Genomic DNA, 22,439 nt, shown 5'->3' on the forward strand with positions numbered 1-22,439 from the left:
ACCTCTGAGCCATCTTGCCAGCCCCTCAACTACTTGTAACCCTAGTTCCAGGGGAACAGATGTCCTCTTATGGCCTCCAAGGGCACTAGTGTGCATACCCATATAGAGACAGATACAACACACAAAATAAATCTTTACTTTAAAAGATAAAGAACTTAGATTTGGGGCTTCGAGTGTAAGTATCTCGGTTGGAAGAATGCTCACCTGCAATGCAGGGGACTCTGAGTTTGATTCATAGCACCACATAAACCAAGCATGATGGCATAGGGGCGGCACATGCCTGTAATCCAAGCACTTGGAAGGAGGTAGGAGGGTCAGAAGTTCAAGGTCATCTATCTCAGCTACACAGGGAATTCTATGCCAGCCTGGGCTACAGGAACTTGGATTTATACTAACTTTTTCATATTTTAATTGACTTTAATGATTATTGCTAATCTGCAATGATTAAAATTGCATTCATTAAAAATCATTCAATACAAAATGAATATTTTCCTCCCAAGTTGGTCTCCACATGTTCCCTCTGATGCCAGACATTTTCCAGTGTCCTTTGTTACATGGCTTGACAGAGATGAGCCCTTGCCTATTACTCCTATGGACACAGTAATAGACATAGGACCAGAGGGCAGCAAGAACTGGGCCCCTTCCCTCCAGCAGAGCTGACCAGATGGATATACTGTTGTTGGCCAAGTAAGTCCTTACTGAATGTGGTGTTCTGACTGACTGGTTAAGTGCCCTAGGAAAGGGTCTTTAAACGTTAGCATACATAGAGAAGAAAGCATGATCACATTGGCAAGGAGTAGGAAGGGACTGGGTAGGGAGGAACAGGAGAGGAAAGGCAAAGAAGTTTTGGCAAGCTAATTGTTCCCTGATAGAAAGGTACAGGGTAAAAGCTTTCCTTTCTTGTATTTCTGTCTTTGATGCCTGTTTCTCTGATCAGTGAAGAGAGAGAAGTAAATATTTCTAATACTTAGAATTGACGAATAACCCATCTTTAAAGGATCACAAGCTAGAACACATCAAGGACTTAACATCCTGGATAATTATATACTTAAAGCTTGTGAGCATGAAGCACATTTGACCATGCAGAGATGCTGGCAAGCGGGGTGAGTGGCCTTGGAATAAATCTCCCGGATCGTTAGAGGCCTCTTGGAATTATCTTGGAGCATGAGTCAGGATTGTACTTTCTCTACCAACTCTTCCTTACGATCTCAGCTTATAATTTTTATTTATGTATTTTTTGTGGCAAGTGTCAGTCAAAAGCGGCACCATGTCTATAAAACTAACACCAGACAAGGCTTACAGCTCTGAACAGATTATACACTTGTATTTGTTTCACCTTGGCCCAATATATCATTCTTTCTCCCCATCTGTACAGATTTCCCTTCAAATGTTCAGGTTGCAGAAGCACAGCTGCCCACAGGTTTGCTCTTAAAGGATAAACCCTAAAGACAGGGCTCAGTTTTATACTGAGGAATGGCTCAAGAAATTGGCCATCAGCATAAGCTGCATGAGGCAGAGTTAAGAAATTCTGCTTATGGCTCCAGTTCACTGATGCTTATAAAAACTATGGGCTGGAAACATGAGCGGCTCATCAGAGTCTGAGACTAGTATTTTTCTAGCCCCAATTCTTCACACTTTGTTTCAAAGGTTCAAAGAGATATTGGTAACCACCTGAGCTGTTCCTCAGTGTTAACACTAAAATTTTTCCTTAATTAAAAGAAATACAACAGATATAATTGCTAAGGGACAAAGTTCAACTTGACAGAATGCAGTTTAGTTAAGAACTAGAACATGAGGGAGATTGGTGGAAGGAAGGCAGGGCTGAACTACAAATCCAAGTGACCCTCTGAGTTCAACAGTACAGCTCTGCGCCAGACATGCCACCTTACACAGGAAACAGGGCTGAGCGTGTCTGGAAGCTGACATGCACCACCTACATCTACCCTACCTGGCTGGGAAGTACGTCCTGGCTCTTCTGAAGGAGTGAAAGAGCGCTAGTTCCAGCACTAGGAGACTGGCTCTTCTAAGGCAATTTAGACACTGCAGACGGTTCCACATAGAAGATACCTTAGCATTTTTTGTTAACATGGTAATAAAATATAACCAAAGTCCCCAGAAGTGGTTTAAGAATCAACTTTCTGGGTTGCAGAGTTACCCTTTTTTTAGTGAGGAGTGAGAAACCTTCAACCTCAGTTTCACCTACAAAGCCATGGGGCAAGTTCCTGTGTGGTCTGCAAAACTTGAATGATAGATGAGAAAACAAAAATGAAATTATAGAAAAAAATCAAAAGGAAAGTAATAAGAAGAAAAGTTATCTTTAAAATATTCTATTTGAGTTGGGTGGTTCATGTGGACCGGTCCCTGTAATACATCCATTAGTATCTGTAATAATTAGTTTGAATGGCCCATTTTTGTTGAGTCCTAAATACTTGGCTTGGTCATCTGTCAGCTCTGTCAGGTGGGCATCGAATGACAGCAGGTACAGGCTGGCAACATACTCATCCATTTTCTTAGGAAGTAAGTACACATCCTGTGCATTACAGAGTTGTGTCAGTGCCAAAAGCCTGTGTTGTAGCTGTGATGGAGAGAACAAAGGTAGGAGCTGTGGAGCAGCTCAAATTGAGTAAACGACCCTCTGCAAGAAGGCGATCCACTTGCCATCAGGACAAATGACATGGTCCACCTGAGAACGTACTCGCTCCCATGTTAGCTCTGGAGTGCGGAGGCTGGTCACATCCATTTCCCTGTTGGAGTGGCCCATACTGCATATGATGCAACTATTTTTCATTCGGTCCAAGTGCTCCCGTGTCACTATATTCTTATTTCCTGTGCAAGTTATGACAACATCCACCTGCTGGATGACTTCATTTAGCTTTACCACCCTGAAGCCATCCATGCAGGCCTGCAGAGCACAGATGGGATCAGTTTCTGTAATGTAGACAATTGCTCCAAGGGCCTTGAGAGCAGCACAGCAGCCCTTTCCTACCTCACCACAACCACACACCACCACTTGTTTCCCACCAAGCATCACATCTGAGTCCTCTTCAGGCCATCCAGAATGGGTTCTCGGCAGCAGTACGAGTTATCAAACTTGTGTTTGGTAACAGAATCATTGATGGCTGGAACACAGCACTTCCCAGCTTTGGAGAGCTGGTACAGCCTGTGAACACCAGTCACGCTCTCTTCCACAATGCCTCGGAGCTTCTTAAACATGTCTGGATACTTCTTATAAACCCAGTGGGTTAAGTCTGCCCCATCATCCAGGATCATGGTGGCTCGCCACCCATCCACATTGACACAGCGGCCAATGCACCACCAGAAATCATCTTGGGACTCGCCCTTCTAGGCAGACACTGCAGCTCCAGCTTCAGCCGATGCTGCAGCCGTTTCATTCTGAGTCGAATAGATGTTGCAAGCAGACCAGCGGCACTGGGCCCCCAGGGCACAGAGCGTCTCGGACAAAACTGCTGTCTGGGCCGTGATGTGTGTACAGCCCACTATTTTAGCACCAGCCAAAGGCTTCCCTCCCTGAGCACGTTTCCGGAGTGAAATCAGAGCAGACATGTCTTGCTCTGCAATCTCAATCTCCCGGCATCCAAACTCTGCCTGCTTGATGTTCTTCACACAGAAATTACTGCTGCCCTTCGGGTTGGTTGGTTTGCTGCTTCTCTGGGGGTGGGGGAGGTCCTCATCATCAGAGCTGTTTGTGTAGGATGCAGCTGAACTGCAGCTGTCTGTGGAGGACTGTGAGATGGAGTGAGACAAAGATCTCCATCCGGCCAGTCTTAGTAGGGAATTTGGTGAACTCCTGCAAGTCATCAGCAAACTGGATTTGCTTCTTGGGAGCCTTGGTGACTGTGGCCATGAAGGAGTACTTCTCAGCGTCCTTGATCTCCTTGGCCTGTTTCAGCTCTTCCCCAACACCGGGCAGCAGCATCTTGTCAGACATCGACATCCCCCGGCCAGCCCCGCCCCAGATTTATACTAAATTTAACAGAGGCTAGTACAGAATTTTAAGGAAGTGAGTGAGTGGTATCAGGAGCAGGTGACATCAGTGAAGATGGAGGAAGCAGATGATTCCAGGAGGTGATGCTGAGAGCAGAGCTCCTTAGACTTGCTAACAGACTGGGCTTAAGAAGTGTGAAAATAAAGAATGACTTGATTTTACGCTGGCAGTTAGGCTGGTGATGACTTGTTGAGTAAAACCTTGTCAGGGTAAAGAAAAATTTCACTGGAGAAGTCAAAAGTTCCACCTCGACATGTAATGTCTCGAATATCTTCACATTTGCCTTTTAAAATTTTTGGTGTTCTGAGGTAAGGTCTCACACCATAGCCTAGGCTGGTTTGGAAATGCCCCATAAACTAGGCTGGTTTCTCAAACTCATGGCAACCCTCCTTTCTCAGCCAGCACGCCCTGCTATCGACATAGAATATATAGGCAGCTAGGAGAGTGTGGAGCTCAATAAGAGGTCTACCATGGAAATAGCATCACTAGAAGATGGCCAGTCCACAGTGGCAGACTCAAGTCCTTATGCTCCAAAGCTTGAACTTTTACTGTGGAAACAAACACTTTCAGGGTTCCTTGTTTGCCCAATCCCCACTATTTACTGTCCGATTTCATTAAGGTAACAGGTTCCCTTCGTTCATTCTCAAGAAAATGTCTACCAATGCTCAACTGTCCACAATTTGTCCTGTTAATTTTCTTAAGTAAACAAGATATTCCATCTCCAAGAGATAAAGGAGGAAGGAAGGGAAGGGGAGAAAAGAGAAAAAAGGAAGCTAATTGTAATTCCATAATGTTGGGAGGCTGAGGTAGGAGGATCACCAGTTCAAAATAGCAACCAGGGCTGCATGGTGAGGCTCTGTCTAAAAAACAAACAAAAACAAGAAAACACAACAAACAAGCCAGGCAGTAGTGGTGTTCACCTTTCTTTTCTTTTTCTTTTTTTTTTTTTGTTTTTGTTTTTGTTTTTGTTTTTTTTGAGACAGGGTTTCTCTGTGTAGTTTTGCACCTTTCCTGGAACTCACTTGGTAGACCAGGCTGGCCTGGAACTCACAGAGATCCGCCTGGCTCTGCCTCCCAAGTGCTGGGATTAAAGGCGTGCGCCACCACCGCCTGGCTCTGGAGTTGATATTTAATAATAATTAAATAATACTTTTAATCCATCAGAGGCAGTCTAAGTGAAATTGGGAAACATTGTCTTTAATTTTTTTTAGATTTATTACTTTTAATTATGTGTGCGATTTGTATGTACATGTGTAGACAAATGCCTTCAAAGGTCAGAGACATTATGGGTGCTAGGGAACTGAACTTGGGTCCTCTGAAAGAGCAGTATATGCTCTTAACTGCTAAGCCATCTCTTTGGCATCAAAAAACCAAATTCTCAATTGCAAATATATGGTAATGAAGACCATGATGGCAACTAGTCTGCTCCCACTGCATGGCACTATGGTAAGGTGCTAGGAGTCTGATTTATCATTGTTCCTGTACCATTACTGCAAATGCCAACGAGCTGGAAAAAGCAGCCAACACTACTGACTTCATGGACCCCATGAAAAGGTACTGGGACTCACACACATACTAGGAGATCACAGGACCACACTTCGAGAGTCAGTAAGTGATGCTGATCTATCATGTGGAAATTATCCATGGAAGAAGTGGGCACGGCCATTTGTCACCTGAAAACAGATTTGTCAGAAAAGTTAGCTATTTCTTACAAGCTTGTGGCCTAATCTCTCACAATCTATGACTACCAAGGGGATTTCCATTCTACTTTCCCCTTCTATCTCAGGGGCTTTTCAAAGACAAAAGAATTTTCACAAAAATGCCAAAATCACGTCATTTGTCTTTTTTCCCCACTTTTTATTCTCTGAAGCATCTCCCTAGACCTTCCCTTTATCATAAAAAAATAACCAACTGTGACATAAGCAATTATAAATAAATAATTGTTATGAGACTTGTACAGCAACGTGATTTTGGAAGAAAACTAGCTCTTAATTATTTTTTAAGATTATTTTTATGTTTTTCAGAGAACGTGTGTGTGTGTGTGTGTGTGTGTGTGTGTGTGTGTGTGCATGCTCGTGCACCTGGGGGGGGGGGGGGGGGGGTGTTGGGGAGACAGGGACAGAAGGTCCACTGGAAGTGGAATTGCTAATGGTTGTAAGCTACCTGATGTGGGAACTGGGAACCAAACTCAGATCCTCTGCAAAAATAGTAGTAACTAATGAGCCATCCCTCTAGTCCACAGTGCTTAATTCTGGCCATCAGCAATTTTATTTACCCATTATCTGCATGTTCCACACCTTCTCATATAGTCTAAGGAATCGAGGTCTCTACAGAAAAGTGCATTGTAACCCTTCAACCTCTAATAAGGTCCTTCAAAAAACATGAATCCCAGATTATTGACAAAGTTCAACAGTGGCCCACTCCCTTAGGACAAAATCATCATAGGCATTCTGCTTTAGGGGTAATGCAAGGGGTGAACTCTCAAAACTTCTTTGGAGATCATCAATCTACCACCAAGAACATAACAAAAAGAAGTGTGTGTAAGTCTTATGGTTTGTATGTGCAATGTCCTTTATGGGCTCAAGAGTCTGAACACTTGGTCTCTAGATGGTTGCCCTATTTTGTAAGATTGTGGGACTTTCAGAAGGTGGAGCCTTGCTAGAAGTTAGTTCCTGGGTGTGAGCCTTGGCTTTTTAAGGTCAAGCCCCATTTCTTGTTAGCACTTTACCTCCTGATCTGTCAAAGTATGAGGAGAGGAGTGGTCCCACCGCAGGTCCCTGCCACCCTGGCCTTTGTTCTCCTCCCCACACAGAACTGTACCCCTCAAACTGTGAGCCAAATTAAACCCCTCCTCCTTAAGGTCCTCCTTGGCAGCTGCTTGGCCACAGCAAGAAGAGTAACACAATGAAGTTTATCCAGGCTCAGCCTCATTTTATTTTATTTTATTTTGGGGGTGGAGCTGAGGATCGAACCCAGAGCCTTGTGCTTGCTAGGCAAGTGCTCTACCACTGAGCTAAATCCCCAACCCCTCAGCCTCATTTTAAAAGGCTTTTCTCCCCAGTACAGTTACCTCTGTTAACAGTATCTAAGTAATCTCTAATATTCTAACTAGTGCTTGGACTTCTCAGATCATCTACAATGGTGACCAACACACCGCTTGTGCTTACAATGAAGTCTAATCCAGATTTTTTTTTTTTTCTGAGGCAGGGTTTCTCTGTAGCTTTGGAGCCTGTCCTGGAACTCACTTTGTAGTCCAGGATGGCCTCAAACTCACAGAGACCTCAAACTCACCTGCCTCTGCCTCCCGAGTGCTGGGATTACAGGCGTGTGCCACCACCGCCCAAAAGATTTATTTATTATGTACACAGTGTTCTGTCTGCATATATGCCTGCAGGCCAGAAGAGGGCACCAGATCTCATTACAGATGGTTGTGATCCACCATGTGGGTGCTAGGAATTGAACTCAGGACCTCTGGAAGAGCAGCCAGTGCTCTTAACCACTGAGCTCTCTCTAGCCCCTAATCCAGGATTTTTATGTCGAGGCAGTGTAATTAAATGAATGGCACACACTAAAAAAGGAATGCTTACAGATTAAAGTCCTCTGCTCATAAAATCCTGAGTGTCAAAGTAAAACAGGGATATGCAGAGTAAAAATGAAAAATTAGAAAGTAAATACAAATTCACAAGAGAAAATCCATTCAAGCTTATTTGATTTGGATGGAGGGAAAGCAGGGCTCTGTCTGGGTACAAATAAACGCAGGCTCTGTTCAAACTAGAACTCCGTGAGTGACAGTCTATGCCAAGGGAAAGAAATGACCACAATCAATATGTCAAGTAGGTGGAACTGAGAAATAAGTGTTACACCCAGGGACTGGAGAAGTGGCTCAGAGGTGAAGAGCACTGGCTGCTTCCAGAGGACCTAGGTTCAATTCCCATGGTGACATAAGCGTCTGTATGTAACTCCAGCTTCAGGAGACCCGACACTCTCTTCTGGCCTCTGGGGGCAACAGGCATGCATGTGAGCAAAACACCAAACATAAACCGAGCCAGGTGTGGCACCTGTAATCCCAGCACTTGGGGATGGAAGCAGGAGGATCAGGAGCTCAAGATTAGCTTGGGCTACATGAGACCCTGTGTAGTAGGAATATTAAAAGTTCTTATTAATGGGCTAGAGAGATGGCTCAGAGGTTAAGAGCACTGACTGCTCTTCCAGAGGTCCTGAGTTCAATTCCCAGCAACCACATGGTGGCTCACAACCATCTGCAATGAGACCTGGCGTCCTCTTCTGTATACATAATAAATAAAATAAATCTTTTTTAAAAAAAAGTTCTTATTAATAAAACCAAACCCAAGGCCAATTATTTAGATGTAGCAGGAATCTTAAAGAGTCTTATTAATAAAACCAAACCCAAGGCCAGTTGTTGGGGTGAATGCTGAAAGATCAGAGAAGCAGAACAAGCCACAACTACCTCACCTCGCCAGTTCCTCAGCTGATCCTATTTTCTCAGACTGGAAGCCTGTGTCCTCATCCAGAATGAATCTCAGCTGAACTGCTGCTCAAAGCCTAAAAGCTTAACCACCAAATGCTGCTAGTTTCTGGTCCTCATGCCTTATATACCTTTCTGCTTTCTACCATCACTCCCTGGGATTAAAGGCGTGTGTCACCATGCCTGGCTGTTTCCAATGTGGCTTTGACCTCACAGAGATCCAGAGGGATCTCTGTCTCTGGAATGCTAGGATTAAAGGTGTGTGTGTGTCAGCATTTTCTAGCCTCTATATCTAGTGGCTGTTCTGTTCTTTGACCCCAGATAAATTTATTAGGGTGCACAATATTTTGGGGAATACAATACCAACACAACCCTGCTTAAAAAAAAGTTAACACTCAACCCAAGGAGCTTATTCTGCAGGTCCTGGCTCAATGTGGCTACTTTTAAGTAAGTCTTCTCTGATTGGAGCTGAGGCCATCATTCTCTACCCATTTCCTTTAATTTTTTTCAACTACTTATCACTACTTGAAACCACTTCCTTTTTGCTTTTCCTTTCTAGAATTTAAGCTTCATAAGAACAAACACCTAAAATACATTATTCACTTAGCATAGTACTTCCTATATTCAGTTAATATACTCACTGAAAATGATACAGCTTCTACCATAGAAAGCCTAATAGTTCTGAAGCAAGAGAGATTAAACTAACAAGGCAAGAGTTGGGGAACTTGTTGTACATCTGTGGGTTCTGGGGGCACACTGGGAAAATAACACTGGATTGAGATTTGAAGAAATAATGAGGTATATCTAACTCCTTATAGCTCCAGAAATGTCATGAGATTTTACATCTCTATGCCTTTAATAAAGGCAGTATACTAAAAGGGAACGTATTTATAGAGTGCATTCTACATTCCAAATACAATGTAGTTGGCCTTGTATTACCTAACCTATCCTTGTAACAACCCTATGTGGTAAGCGTTTTTATTACCATCATCTTACAATTGAGGAAACAAGTGTACTCATGTCAAGTGATTAACCCAAGATCACGGCTCATTTGGGACAGTCCTAAGACCCAAATCCAGGTACCTTTGCACTCATTATCTGGAATGCCCTATTTTCAGACATTTTCTAAATGTATGTACTCCTCTTAACCTTGAACTCCGTTGATGCCAAGAAGCCCATCCTCACAGCATTTTGAAGCAAGAGGCAAAAATGGCTATACTAGAGATCTGGGGTGAGTGATTCTAAGGAACTGGGTTGAGGAACAGTGTGAATAACTAAATATACAACTAAGTTAAAGTGTATGGGTTGTTGTAAAGTAGGTCATGGTTCTAACTTATGATACACACTAACAGATAATAAGGCAAATCTTATTTGTGTAGACTATAACTCACAGGTTATAGCTACTTTCCTCAGGAGGTTTTGTTATTTTGTTTTGTTCTTTGTTTTTACAGCATGTCACCTCTGCCTCACAGAGCCACCTGGATCATCTTGTACCGCCCTATCTTATCAGTAACCTGGCTTCTTTCCCAGCATGAAAATAAATCATGTCTATTCAGCACAGAATTGGGTTGGTTGGTGTGTGCTTTCATATATTTATATACAAACACTGCAGTTTCACCCTTGGTTCAGACTTAGATCTTTGCCCAAGGGTTATTCTAAGCATAAGAATTTTTCTTGGTTTATAACTATAGCTCTAATTTTTAAAGTCCATACATGGTAAATGTAGAAAGAATCCAAAGTTCATCCTTTTTACTTCATTTTACCAGTAAGAAACTGAGACTGATCCATAGTTTAAGTTACCTCTTGCAAATATGATATAATTAGAAAATACTTGGAACCCGAAAATAAAAGTTATGTGAGAAACAATGTAGTTACATTCTTTTCCTAGCTATAGAGAAGAGCAACCAGCAACCTGTGGCAGAATAGTTTCAGTAGAAGAAAACAGTAGAACAGCTTAAGTTACTGTGCTGTCACTTTTTAAAGGTATATTTATTACTTTTCATCATGTGTGGGTATGTGCCTGCATATGGTATGTGCATGTGAGTGCACATGTCTGAGAAGGCAAGAGGTCAGATCACTGGAGCCGGAACTGCAGGTGGTGAGTGCTGGGTCCTGGGTAAGAGCATCCAGTGTTCTTAACCACTGAGCAATCTCCATTCCTGTGTAGGGATTTGTATTAGAAAATAGGATGAGAGGGATAACGCCCCACTGCTGTGTGCCAAGCTGAAAATCCTGTAAAGTACATTTTTAAAATCTGGGTTTTGTTCTCCACCCCCTTTTCTAAATTAGGTAACAGGTTCCTGGCACAAAGTCCCAAGGTCGAGAGTGTGTTGTGAAATCGGCCTATTCTACCCTTTCCTTCCACATTTGATCATTCTTTGGAGGGAAGTCCTACTTGTGTATTCTTTTCTAGAGATTTGTGTGTGGAGGAGCCCCATGTTTCTTTTTCTACACAAATGGCAGTCACTCACCATATAGCTCTACTCAGTTTCCCCCTCTGTATCTACAGAAGTTTTCTCTATTTTATTTTATAGATGTATCCAGTATTTAAACAGTCACCAAGCAACCGACACTCGAATTGTTCATATCTTGTACAATGTGTCACTATAATGCTGTCACATTTTTTTAAGAGAATTTTTGGTCAGGTGTGGTGGCATACACCTTTAATCTTAGCACTTGGGCAGCAGAGGCATGTGGAACTCTGTGAATTCAGGCCAGCTTGGTCTACAAAGTAAGTTACAGGCCAGCCATGGCTACACAGTGAGACACACTATTTTTTTACTTGCTTATTTTTGAGAAAAAATAAAATGAAATATTTCCCTAAGGACTATCTAGTCAATCTTGCTTATTTGTTTGTGTGTCTGTCAAAGCAGAGTAGACACTTGCCACAACATATGTGTAGAGGTCAGAGGACAGCTTGCAGGATTTGGTTCTTTCTTTCTCCCATATGGATTCAAGGAATCAAACTCAAATCTTCAGGCTAGATGACACTTTCATCCACTGAACCATGTGTGATAATCATGTGTAACATACATTTCCAGAAATGTCATTCTTCCCTTTCACGGACAAAATTTTATTTGTCTTTTCATATTAAAAAATGTACATGTCATTAGAAATGAAGAGAGGTGATTCATCAGCCAGAGAATTTAGCCAACTTATTTATCCCAGTTTTACAGACTCTAATATACACATGGTTATAGTCCAAGATCTCTCTACCATCTCAGAAACTGTTTGGAATCCACAGGGAAAGAGGGCTGTGGTAATTGAAATGGATTAATATATAGAATCTGCAAGACCTGGTGACTCCTATCTCTAACTAACCTGAGCACTTGGGAGGCTAAGGCAGGAAGATCAGGAGTTCTTCAATACTATTGCAAAGACAAAAGTGTGTGTGTGTGTGTGTGTGTGTGTGTGTGTGTGTGTGTGTGTGTAAAGTACTCTTCTGTAGGAGCCCATTTTCAGGTTCCTTGTGGCTTTACTCAGCAGATCTGCATAGAGAGAATGAGTAGGACCTCGGGCCTGAGTGCAGGTGTCTGAGATGGTCTGCACTTGGCTTTGCTGGGGGGATGTCTTTTGCTCCACCCCTTGGCGTCTCTATAAATACCCTAGGGCAGAGACAGTCAGGGATAGGTTCCATTGGGATAGGTTCCAGGCCCTCTCGAAGCTATCCTTTATTTTCTATCTGTTTATCTCCACAATCTAAATCCTTCTATCTAATATTTCCTGCTGCTCACACTCAAGAAAACTCTGGGGAGCTGTGGGGTTGGTGGGTAAACACCTCGCACTCCTCCAAGTACTTTACTGAGCCATCACCCCAGCCCCTTCCATAGCTTTTTGTTTTTACATGTACTAAGAAATTCTCATCTATACCAAGATTATGAAGATTTTCTCCTTTGCTTTTTCCCTGTAATCTATGATCTACTTTTTGGCTAATTCCTATACATTGAACGAGATAAGGTTAAAGATCACTTTTCCTCCAAAATGGATATATCTGTTTAGCACCATTTTCTGAGAATAATATCCCTTCCCCACTGAGTAACTCTGACTCCTTTGTCAAAACACAATTCATTGTTTTATAGTGGGTCTATTTCTGTATTATCTTTTGTTTTGTTTTGTTTTTCGAGACAGGGTTTTTCTGTGTAGCTTTGTGCCTTTCCTGGAACTTGCTCTGTAGATCAGGCTGGCCTTGAACTCACAAAGATCCACCTGGCTCTGCCACTACCACCCAGCTATTTCTGTATTATCTATTTTTATATATTGACCTACATGCCTTTCCTGCTCCTTTTAGGGCCAGTACCTATCGTGACATGAGCAGAAGGTAATGGGTTTAAAAATCTGCACAATCCTTTCCCATTTCTCCAAGCCATCACCTTCTTTTTCTTCTTTATACATTTAGCAGAAAATAGCCTTCAATGTCAAAACCACTTAACTCTCTATATATCCAAATATAAAGTGATCCCTGGATGAAGATTTTATTCTATAATATAGGCCAAAAAAGAAAACAATATGAAAGACAGTCTGAATTCATTAGGAACAGACCACTAAAACCAAACAATACCTTTTTGCCCCCTAGTGGCAGAAAATAATAAGGGTCTGTCAATCAAGAGAGAAAACAAACACTATTCACAAATACAGTTAACACATCAATAATGTGATTGATGTTCCCATGAAATCCTCATCCCCCTGCCTCTGCCTTTCATGTCCTGGTGTGATACCACCACATCTATCTCTTCAACTTTTTTGTTTGTTAGTTTGTTTGGTTTTGGTTTTTGAGACAGACACCTGGCTGTCCTGGAACTCACTCTACAGACCAGGCTGGCCTCCAACTTGGAGATCCGCCTGCCTCTGCCTCCCAACTCTCTTCAACTCTTTTAGTACAAAAAAGTTTTCATTAAAAATTAAGCTGGACAGGCAGAGATGTGCAAGTGTGACAATCTTCATCAACCCACAGAAAATACTTAGAAATACAAGGAGAAACCAGACTCCATGTAAACTGTTGTCTGATCTATATGTGTACTGTCACACATGCACCCCACACACAAACACCATAAAGACAACAACAAAGATGACGATGATAAATGAAGCTGGGCTGGTTGTAGCTCAATCAGGAGAGTGCTTGCCTAACATGCACAAAGCTCTGGGCTTGACTTGATGATCTTCAGCTCTGTGCGGGAGTGAATGTACTCAGGAGGTGAGGCAGGAGGACCAGAAGGTCAAGGTCATCCTTGCTCCTTAGCAAATTCAAGTCTAGCTTAGACTACTTGAACCAAGGAGGAATAATTTAGGGGGAGGAAGGGAGGAACATGAGAAGAAGGGGAGAGAAGGGAGAAGAGGGGACAGTGGCTGGGGCTGCTGGGTGTGGTGGCACAGGCCTGTAATCCCAGTCCTTGTCTCGGAGAGTACAGGAGCCAAGAGGGGCATCACAAATTAGAGGCAGCCTAGTCTACACAGTGGGTTCCAGGCCAGCCAGAACACACTGCTAAACCCTGCTCCAGGGGGGAAAAAAGGCATTTTTTTGGTGTTTTAATCCAATGTGAGTTGAGTAAAACAGAAAGACAAAATCTTGTTATAAAAACTAGACAGGATTTGGAGACATTCCTATACAAAAGACATGAAGCCAGAGTCCAAAGGAAAAAGAGACAAGAGTTTAGACAATTTATTAAGAAAAAATGTAAATGAAGTGGTTTGTAGTATGTAGTCTATACACTGTCAAGATACAACTAAGAGCCGGGCGGTGGTGGCGCATGCCTTTAATCCCAGCACTTGGGAGGCAGAGGCAGTCAGATCTCTGTGAGTTCAGGCCAGCCTGGAAAGGCGCAAAGCTACACAGAGAAACCCTGTCTCGAAAAACCAAAAAAAAAAAAAAAAAAGATACAACTAAGAACATATATGTACAAAAGTATAATGCCATACACACACAAACCAAATTTCTCTGCAATGGAGCTCAAGAAGGTGTCAATAATGATTACTGTTGGAGCTAGGGTGAGTAGGGAGGAGATAATTTATAGAGCTATATATTTTAAATATATATAATGAAGTCTTTAAAACTGAAGGTCATTTAAAAAACAGTCAAATAGTAATTTTATATGCTTACTCATGAACAACAAAAATAGGTACCATGTGAACAATACTTGCTCAGAACAGTATGTCCCAACAGTCGATTATAATTAACTAACCTTTGTTAGGTCCCCGAGGGCACACAGCCACACTGCAGCACACTCAAACACAGAAGGAAGAACACAATAAATTAACAGTGCTTTTCGTTATCGATGTGGCTCTACATTTTAATCCTCTGCATATTTTCATACACTCTAAAGTCTCCATTTGAAAGAGGAAACTCCAAATGCCTGCTTTCTGAGTAACTGACTCAGGGGCAAGTGCTTGCCCTGTCCGTTTAGTATCATCATTCCTATTAGTAATTGGTCCGTGTCCAGTGAGTCCTTAAGACTCTTTTGCCAGTTCTATACATACCTCTCAGAGTCTCATTCTCAGTCATTAAGTTTATTTTCACTGAAAGTATTATACATTCCTTCATCTTTTAATCAAAACTTGTTGGTATGCTCACCACCCCTTTCTTCTTCTTCGTTTGTGTTTATTTACTTTAGAGGCAGGATCTTACTCTGTAGCCCAAGACACAGTCAAACTTGGACCCTCCCATCTTAGTTCCCCAGGTTCTGAGATTATAAACTCATAGCACCACATCTGGTTTTCACTCCTATTTTGAATAAACTACTCTCTCTCATTAACCTTCAAACTATCTCATCTTTAGTTTCTTATTTCTTAAATCTTACTATTATTCTAGCTACCCAGGTTTAAAACACGAGTCTGTTGCTTTTTCTTTTTTCCTAAAAGTGTTGCTTCTTTCATTAAATAAATAAATAAGGCCGGGAGGTGGTGGCACACGCCTTTAATCTCAGCACTCAGGAAGCAGAGCCAGGGGGATCTCTGTGAGTTCGAGGCCAGCCTGATCTACAGAGCAAGATCTAGAACAGGCACCAAAGCTATACAGAGAAACCCTGTCTCGAAAAACCAAATAAATAAGTAAATAAAATACATAAATAAAATAAATAGTCCAACTGCAAATATGTTTTGCTTTTTGGGGGGAGGGGAATGGGCACTGGGGATTGAACCTGGAACTCTGATCATGATAGGCAAGTACTCTAACACTGTGCTACCTCTCTAGCCCTACACATTCCATTTCTTGGACATTACCTTTGAGTTAATTCAATAGAGCACAGGACTCTAAGAAGACTCTGGTTTCTGGCAGTCTGCAGCCAGCTGGTGGGTAGTAATGGTGCTAGCTAGGACTGGGAACACCCTCCAGACCTTTGTACAAAATTTCCTCAGTCTAAAATACAAATGCCTTTCTGTCTCCTGCTTACTGTCCATTCTCTTTCTCTTGTGATGCTCAAGTGCATGGTGCTTCCTACATGAAACTCTCATGGCTGGCATTACTGCCTGTATGACTTGCCGGTATCTGTCACTTGAAGAATCTACTGGTGGACTTTCATATTTATAAGCAGATTTTATATTTATATTTCTTTTTTTCCCCACTACCTTAACCAAAGTAAGTTTCACAGGATAACTATGTGTCACTTCCACCCTAGAAATTCATTGGGATCCTACATGAAAACTTTGAGGACAGACATTTTTACTGTAATCTACGACTTAAACATGCTCAGTTCTTCGTTCCCATCTCTCATTCCTATACAATCACTGCTACCCAGCTACATGGTATTCACACTGTAGCCCAAGCCAGCCTGGAGTTTACTATGTGTCCCAAGCATACTTCAAACTTACAGCATCTTCCTGCCTCCATCTCTTCATTAGTTATTCTCTCACTGATGAAATAAAACACCTGAGGAAGGACGGACTGATTTGGATGCACAGTTCATGGGCATGTCTTTCATGGTAAGAAGGTCGTGGTAGCAGGGGGACCTCGAGGCAGCTGGTCACACAGCATTTTAGGAAGCAGAGAGTGATGAATACTGGTGTTCACTTTACCTTCTCCTTTTTATTCAGTCTAGAACTCTAGCCCATGGAATGGTGTCACCCACCCAGTTAGGTAAGGTCTTCCCACCTAGGAAAGTTAATCTCAGTTAACCTAATCCAAATAATCCCTTACACACAAGCCCAGGGGCTAACCTAAATTAGATGACCCCTCACAGACACACCTAGATCAGTGTTTCTCAACCTGTGATTTGTAATCCCTTTGGAGGAGGTCAAATAACTCTTTAACAGGGGTCGCCTAAGACCACTGGAAAACACAGATATTTACATTACAATTTATAACAGTAGCAAAATTACACTTATGAAATAGCAATGAGCCGGGCAGTGGTGGTGCATGCCTTTAATCCCAGCACTTGGGAGGCAGAGGCAGGCAGATCTTTGTGAGTTCGAGGCCATCCTGGTCTCCAAAGTGAGTTCTAGAAAAGAGAAAAGGCGCAAAGCTACACAGAGAAACCCTGTCTTGAAAAACAAACAAACAAATGAGAGAGAGAGAGAGAGAGAGAGAGAGAGAGAGAGAGAGAGAGAGAGAGGAAAATCATTTTTCTGGTTGGGGGCTGTATTAAGGAGTTGCAGCACTGGGAAGATTGAGAACCACTGTCCGAGGTGATCCTGTCAAGTTGATTACAAATACTAACTGTCACAACCTCCTAAGTGCTGGGAATACAGATGTGAGCCACCATACCTGGCTCTGCTTTTAGCAAATTCTATGAAGGGTATGTACCTTCACAGCATATTTTTATGCTCCGGCAAGAGCATTCATTATTTTAACTGACAATAGGCAGACACAGGGTGAGTTTTCTATATTCCTCCCTCCTACCTGAAAACAGGACCTTTTTAAGTGTCCCCAACACCACCATCATTTCTCTTGCCAGGTTGGAAACAAAACTGTCTCAGTGGAGACAAGAGGATGAAGAAGTTACACAAACAAGCCTCAGTTTCCCCACCTGTCTTCTCACCCTGGTAGCTCCAAGCTATTTGTTTTATCTTGTCACTCTCTAGAAAACTGCTGCTTGGGTTTAAGGTAGGATACAAGCCTAAATTCTAACTACCCTGTTGAGTTACTCACACTGAGCTCTCCTGTATGTATGCAGCACATACATATTGATGATGCGCTGTTCGTCAATAGCCTTTCGTTTGTTTCTTTCGCTAATGTCTTCTTTTTTTAAGATTTATTTATTTATTATGTATTCAGTGTTCTGTCTGCATATATCCCTGCAGGCCAGAAGAGGGCACCAGATCTCATTACAGATGGTTGTGAGTCACAATGTGGTTGCTGGGAATTGAACTCAGGACCTTTGGAAGAACAAGCAGTGCTCTTAACCTATGAGCCATCTCTCCAGCCCCTCACTAATGTCTTCTATTGGTATAAATCTGGGGCCAAGTCAGGGGACCCAGGATGGGCAGAGGAAAATGTCCCCCCCCCCTACACTGTCTGTTAAGTGTAATGTGTAGCAGTATGAAGTATTAAACACACAGAATTTTCTTCCCACTGGAAACAACTGAGTATGTGAGCTAACCCTGCCAGATCACTTATTTGGCTAAATGCTGTAAATAGGTACCGCCACACAAAGGAAGTGACAGGAACTACAAAAAAATGAAGCAGAAAAGAAGAAATCACCTAGTCTGCACTGTATCTCAGAAATGGGAGGGGACATTTTCATCCAGTGCTCTGCCAACATATAGAAAGTTCATACTAAGCCACACCAAACTTTAATAAAAATTAGCACAATGACTAAAGATAAAAGCAGTAGCTTTAAGACCTCACTAGGAGTTGGCAGCAGAATTATACAAACAGAAACCAGAGGGGCCAAAGTCTGTAAGCAACACTGGATAAGGTACTCTTCCAGAATTCTAAGAGAAAGGCAATCAGACAATCCTAATGTAGGCCAAGTAACCAGACATGGGTAAGGAAAGAATAAAGATACTTTCAAACATGAAAGAACTCAAAATTTAGCTCTCACTAGCCCTCCACAAGAAGTAGTAATGAGAGGATGTGCTTAGCAAACTCAAGGAATAACAGTACAAGTGCAGAATGAGGCAACGGGAGAGTCAGGAGGAAAACAGTCAAAACAAGTCACCAAAGGGTGTGAATTTACCAGCTGCATTGAAGAAGTGGGCAGATAGGTGGTTCACAACTACTTACCAACATGAGCAAGAGTTGTTACCAGTCTTTCCTATCACAAGACTGCAGCAAATTTTGTTTTTCGATAAAGTACCATGTAGACCAGGCAGGCCTTAAACTCACTGCTTTAAACTCCTCATGCTCCTGCCCTACCTCTCAAGTGGCTGCCGATGCTAAAACAGCTATTCTGTTTTAAAGGACCCTTACTAGGATGGAGCAAGATCTTTTTTAGACATTCCTGGTACAAGTGCAGTCAATTTGAAGAGCTGTTTGGTGTCAATCTCCCAAACTTAAAAATGTAGGTAGTTTTTGACCTAATAATTTCACCTTTAGGATTTGCCTGTTTTGTTTTTTGTTTTTGTTTTGTTTTGTTTTTCGAGACAGGGTTTCTCTGTGTAGCTTTGTGCCTTTCCTGGAACTCACTCTGTAGATCAGGCTGTCCTCGAACTCAAAGAGATCTGCCTGCCTCTGCCTCCTGAGTGCTGGAATTAAAGGCGTGCACCACCAAGGCCAGGCAGGATTTGCCCTATTGATATACCAAACATATGTTCTAAAAGTATGCCATGTGTTTTAGGTCTCTGCTATCATTATTTGGAAATTCTTATTGTAAATTACTGATTAAGCTATACATAATCTTTGCACAGCAACTCCAATGCAGTTATTTAGTCACTTAAGAACTACTTTTAGGCCGGGCGGTGGTGGTGCATGCCTGTAATCCCAGCACTGGGGAGACAGAGCCAGGCGGATCTCTGTGAGTTTGAGGCCAGCCTGGTGTACCAAGTGAGTTCCAGAAAAGGCGCAAAACTACACAGGGAAACCCTGTCTCAAAAAAAAAAAAAAAAAAAAAAAAAAAAAAAAAAAAAGAAAGAGAGAAAAAAGAAAAAGAAAAAAGAAGAAATACTTTTAGGGCTGGAGAGATGGCTCAGAGGTTAGGAGCACTGCTTGCTCTTCCAAAGGTCCGGAGTTCAATTCCCAGCAACCACATGATGGCTCACAACCATCTGTAATGAGATCTGGTGCCCTCTTCTGGTCTGCAGGGATATGTGCAGTCAGAACACTATACATAATAAATAAATACATCTTAAAAAAAAAAAACCTACTTTTAATGCCAATATCCAAAATATAGCCCTTTGGACCCCCAAATCATAAGCCTTGTATCATAACCACTACCACTCCATTTGAGTTTTTTAGTTCTGAAAGATAGCTTATACCACCGTTATTATACCTCAAATAGTGACAAGGTTCCGATATGCAGAAGAATAAGACTTGTTAGCTATATCTCTAAGCAGCTGAGAGGAGAGGAAGGACCAAAACAGGCAGCTGCCAGAGAACAAAGGCAAGAGACAAACATCACTTCTTCTCAATTGTCCCCTTCGAAGTTCTCCACATCTGCCTTCCTCCAGGGTGGCAATACACAAGCAGCAACTGGTTTACTCAGTGGTAGCTGTATTTTGTTGACATGGCAACAGAAATACACATAAGGGAAGGCACAAAAACAGTTATTTGTGAGGTTGAGGATTTACCTCAGTGGTAGAGCGCTTGGCTAGCAAGGCCCTGGGTTCGGTCCTCAGCTCTGGCAAAAAAAAAAAAGGGGGGGGGGGCTGGAGAGATGGCTCAGAGGTTAAGAGCACTGACTGCTCTTCCAGAGGTCCTGAGTTCAATTCCCAGCAAACACATGGTGGCTCACAACCATCTGTAATGAGATCTGGTGCCTCTTCTAGCCTGCAGACATATATGCTATATACATAATAAATAAATGAATAAATCTTTTCAAAAAAAGTTATTTGCTTATAATTGGTTCAATTCTTCTCATCCAGGTAAAAACCTTAACCCAACAGAAAAGAATTGAATTAAAGGAGCGATAAAGGAGGATGTTCTAGCACAAAGCGAAGAGCCAGGGATTGCTGTGAGTGCTGTTTTTCTTCTGCATCTTGTCAGCGAGTGGCTATGGTCCCAGATTACAGAACTGAGTGATGCTTTCAATTACATTTCTCAAAGATTTCACACCTTCAGATCTCAAACTAACACATCTGTTTCAACATTCTAGTTTGTTTTTTTTTAAGATTTATTTATTTATTTATTATGTATACAGTGTTCTGCCTGCATGTTTGCCTGCACACCAGAAGAGGGCACCAGATCTCATTACAGATGGATGTGAGCCACCATGTGGTTGCTGGGAATTGAACTCAGGTCCTCTGGAAGAACAGCCAGTGCTCTTAACCTCTGAGCCATCTCTCCAGCCCTCAACATTCTAGTTTTTATCATTTAGTGCCAAGAGGAAGTTTCAGGGATCAAGAGTGAATATACCCTTGACTCTGGACTGACAGCTCAGGAACCTGCATGGGACTGAACCTGCTGAATGTGGGTGACAGCTATGTGACTCAATCTGTTTGTGGGGTCCCTGGCAGCAGGACCAGGACTTATCCCAGGTGCATGAACTGACTTTTTGGAGCCCATTCCCTGTGGTGGGATACCTTGCTCAGCCTTGATACAATGGGAGGGGCTAGGCTCTCCTTCAACTTGGTATGCTAGACTTTGTTGACTACCATGGGAGGCCTTACCCACTCTGAGGAGTGGATGGGGCAGAGTGGGAGGGAGGGGGAACTGGGGTTGGTATGTAAAATGAAAAAATTTTAATGAATAAATATATTTTTTAAAAAAGAGTGAATATACCCAAACTAAGAAATATGTCTTCAAAACATAACCAAAAACATGGTGCAGGGGTGGGGTGGGGAACAGTATTTTTTTTTTAACCTACTCAGCCCTTCTGTTGTGAAAGGAATATCTTTTAAAGACCTTTTTTTTGTCAGAGCTGAGGACCAAACCCAGGGCCTTGTGCTTGCTAGGCAAGTGCTCTACCACTGAGCTAAACCCCAACCCCACTTTTAAAGACTTTAACTATAAAAGTCATCCGTGTTTACTGTAAATAACTTAAAAAGACAAAACTTTACCATAATAACACCCAACTATTACTACTTAATGATATTTTTTAATACAGGGAAGTTTTTATATATAAAAGAAAAATGATATACTTGGGAGGCACAGGAAAGCAGGTCTCTGAGGCCAGCTTGGTCTACATAGGGAGTTCCAGGCCAACCAAAGCTACGTAGACACAGTCTCAAATAACAACAGCAAAACAAATCCAAAGTTCAGGGACCAGCAAGATGGCTCAGCTGTCTAAGAAGTATGAGACTTGACAACCTGCATTCAACCCCTGGGGTAGCATGGTGGAAGGGGGACAGACTCCCCCAGACTGTCCTCTGACCTACACACACACACACACACACACACACACACACACACACACTGCCTCAAGAAAGTGCACAAAGGCAGGTGGATCTCTGTGAGTTTGAGGCCAGCCTGGTCTACAGAGTGAGTTCCAGGACAGCCACATCTAGGACTGTTTCACAGAGAAACCCTGTCTCAAAAAAACAAAAACAAAAAAATAAACAAAACAACAACAACAAAAACCCAAAACCCTTGAATCCTAGCTCTCTGTTAAAAAAAAAAAAATTATTTATTTATTTATTGATTAATTGATTGATTGATTGATTGATTATGTGTTTTGCCTGCATGTATACCTGCAGGCCAGAAGAGGGCATCAGATCTCATGATAGATGGCTGTGAGCCATCATGTGGGTGCTGGGAATTGAACTCAGGACCTCTGGAAGAGCAGCCAGTGCTCTTAACCTCTGAGCCATCTCTCCAGCACCACTTTTCCTCTTTTTGAAGATAGGGTCTCACTTTGCAGCTCTAGAAATTTATGATGTAAACCAGGGCAGCCTTGAACTCATAGAAATCCGCCTGCTTCTGCC

General features: G+C 42.2%; 1 protein-coding gene and 1 pseudogene across 1 annotated transcript in view; both read right to left on the minus strand.

Moving 5' to 3' along the window:
• The window catches only part of LOC118579356 (putative adenosylhomocysteinase 3), a 176,576-nt gene that overhangs the window by 79,341 nt on the left and 74,796 nt on the right, over nucleotides 1-22,439 (minus strand). The gene's annotated exons all lie outside the window — the stretch shown is intronic.
• LOC118579358 lies at nucleotides 2,326-3,961 on the minus strand (annotated as a pseudogene).

This window comes from Onychomys torridus, chromosome 3 (genome assembly GCF_903995425.1).
Source record: "Onychomys torridus chromosome 3, mOncTor1.1, whole genome shotgun sequence".
NCBI classification, from domain to species: Eukaryota; Metazoa; Chordata; class Mammalia; order Rodentia; family Cricetidae; genus Onychomys; species Onychomys torridus.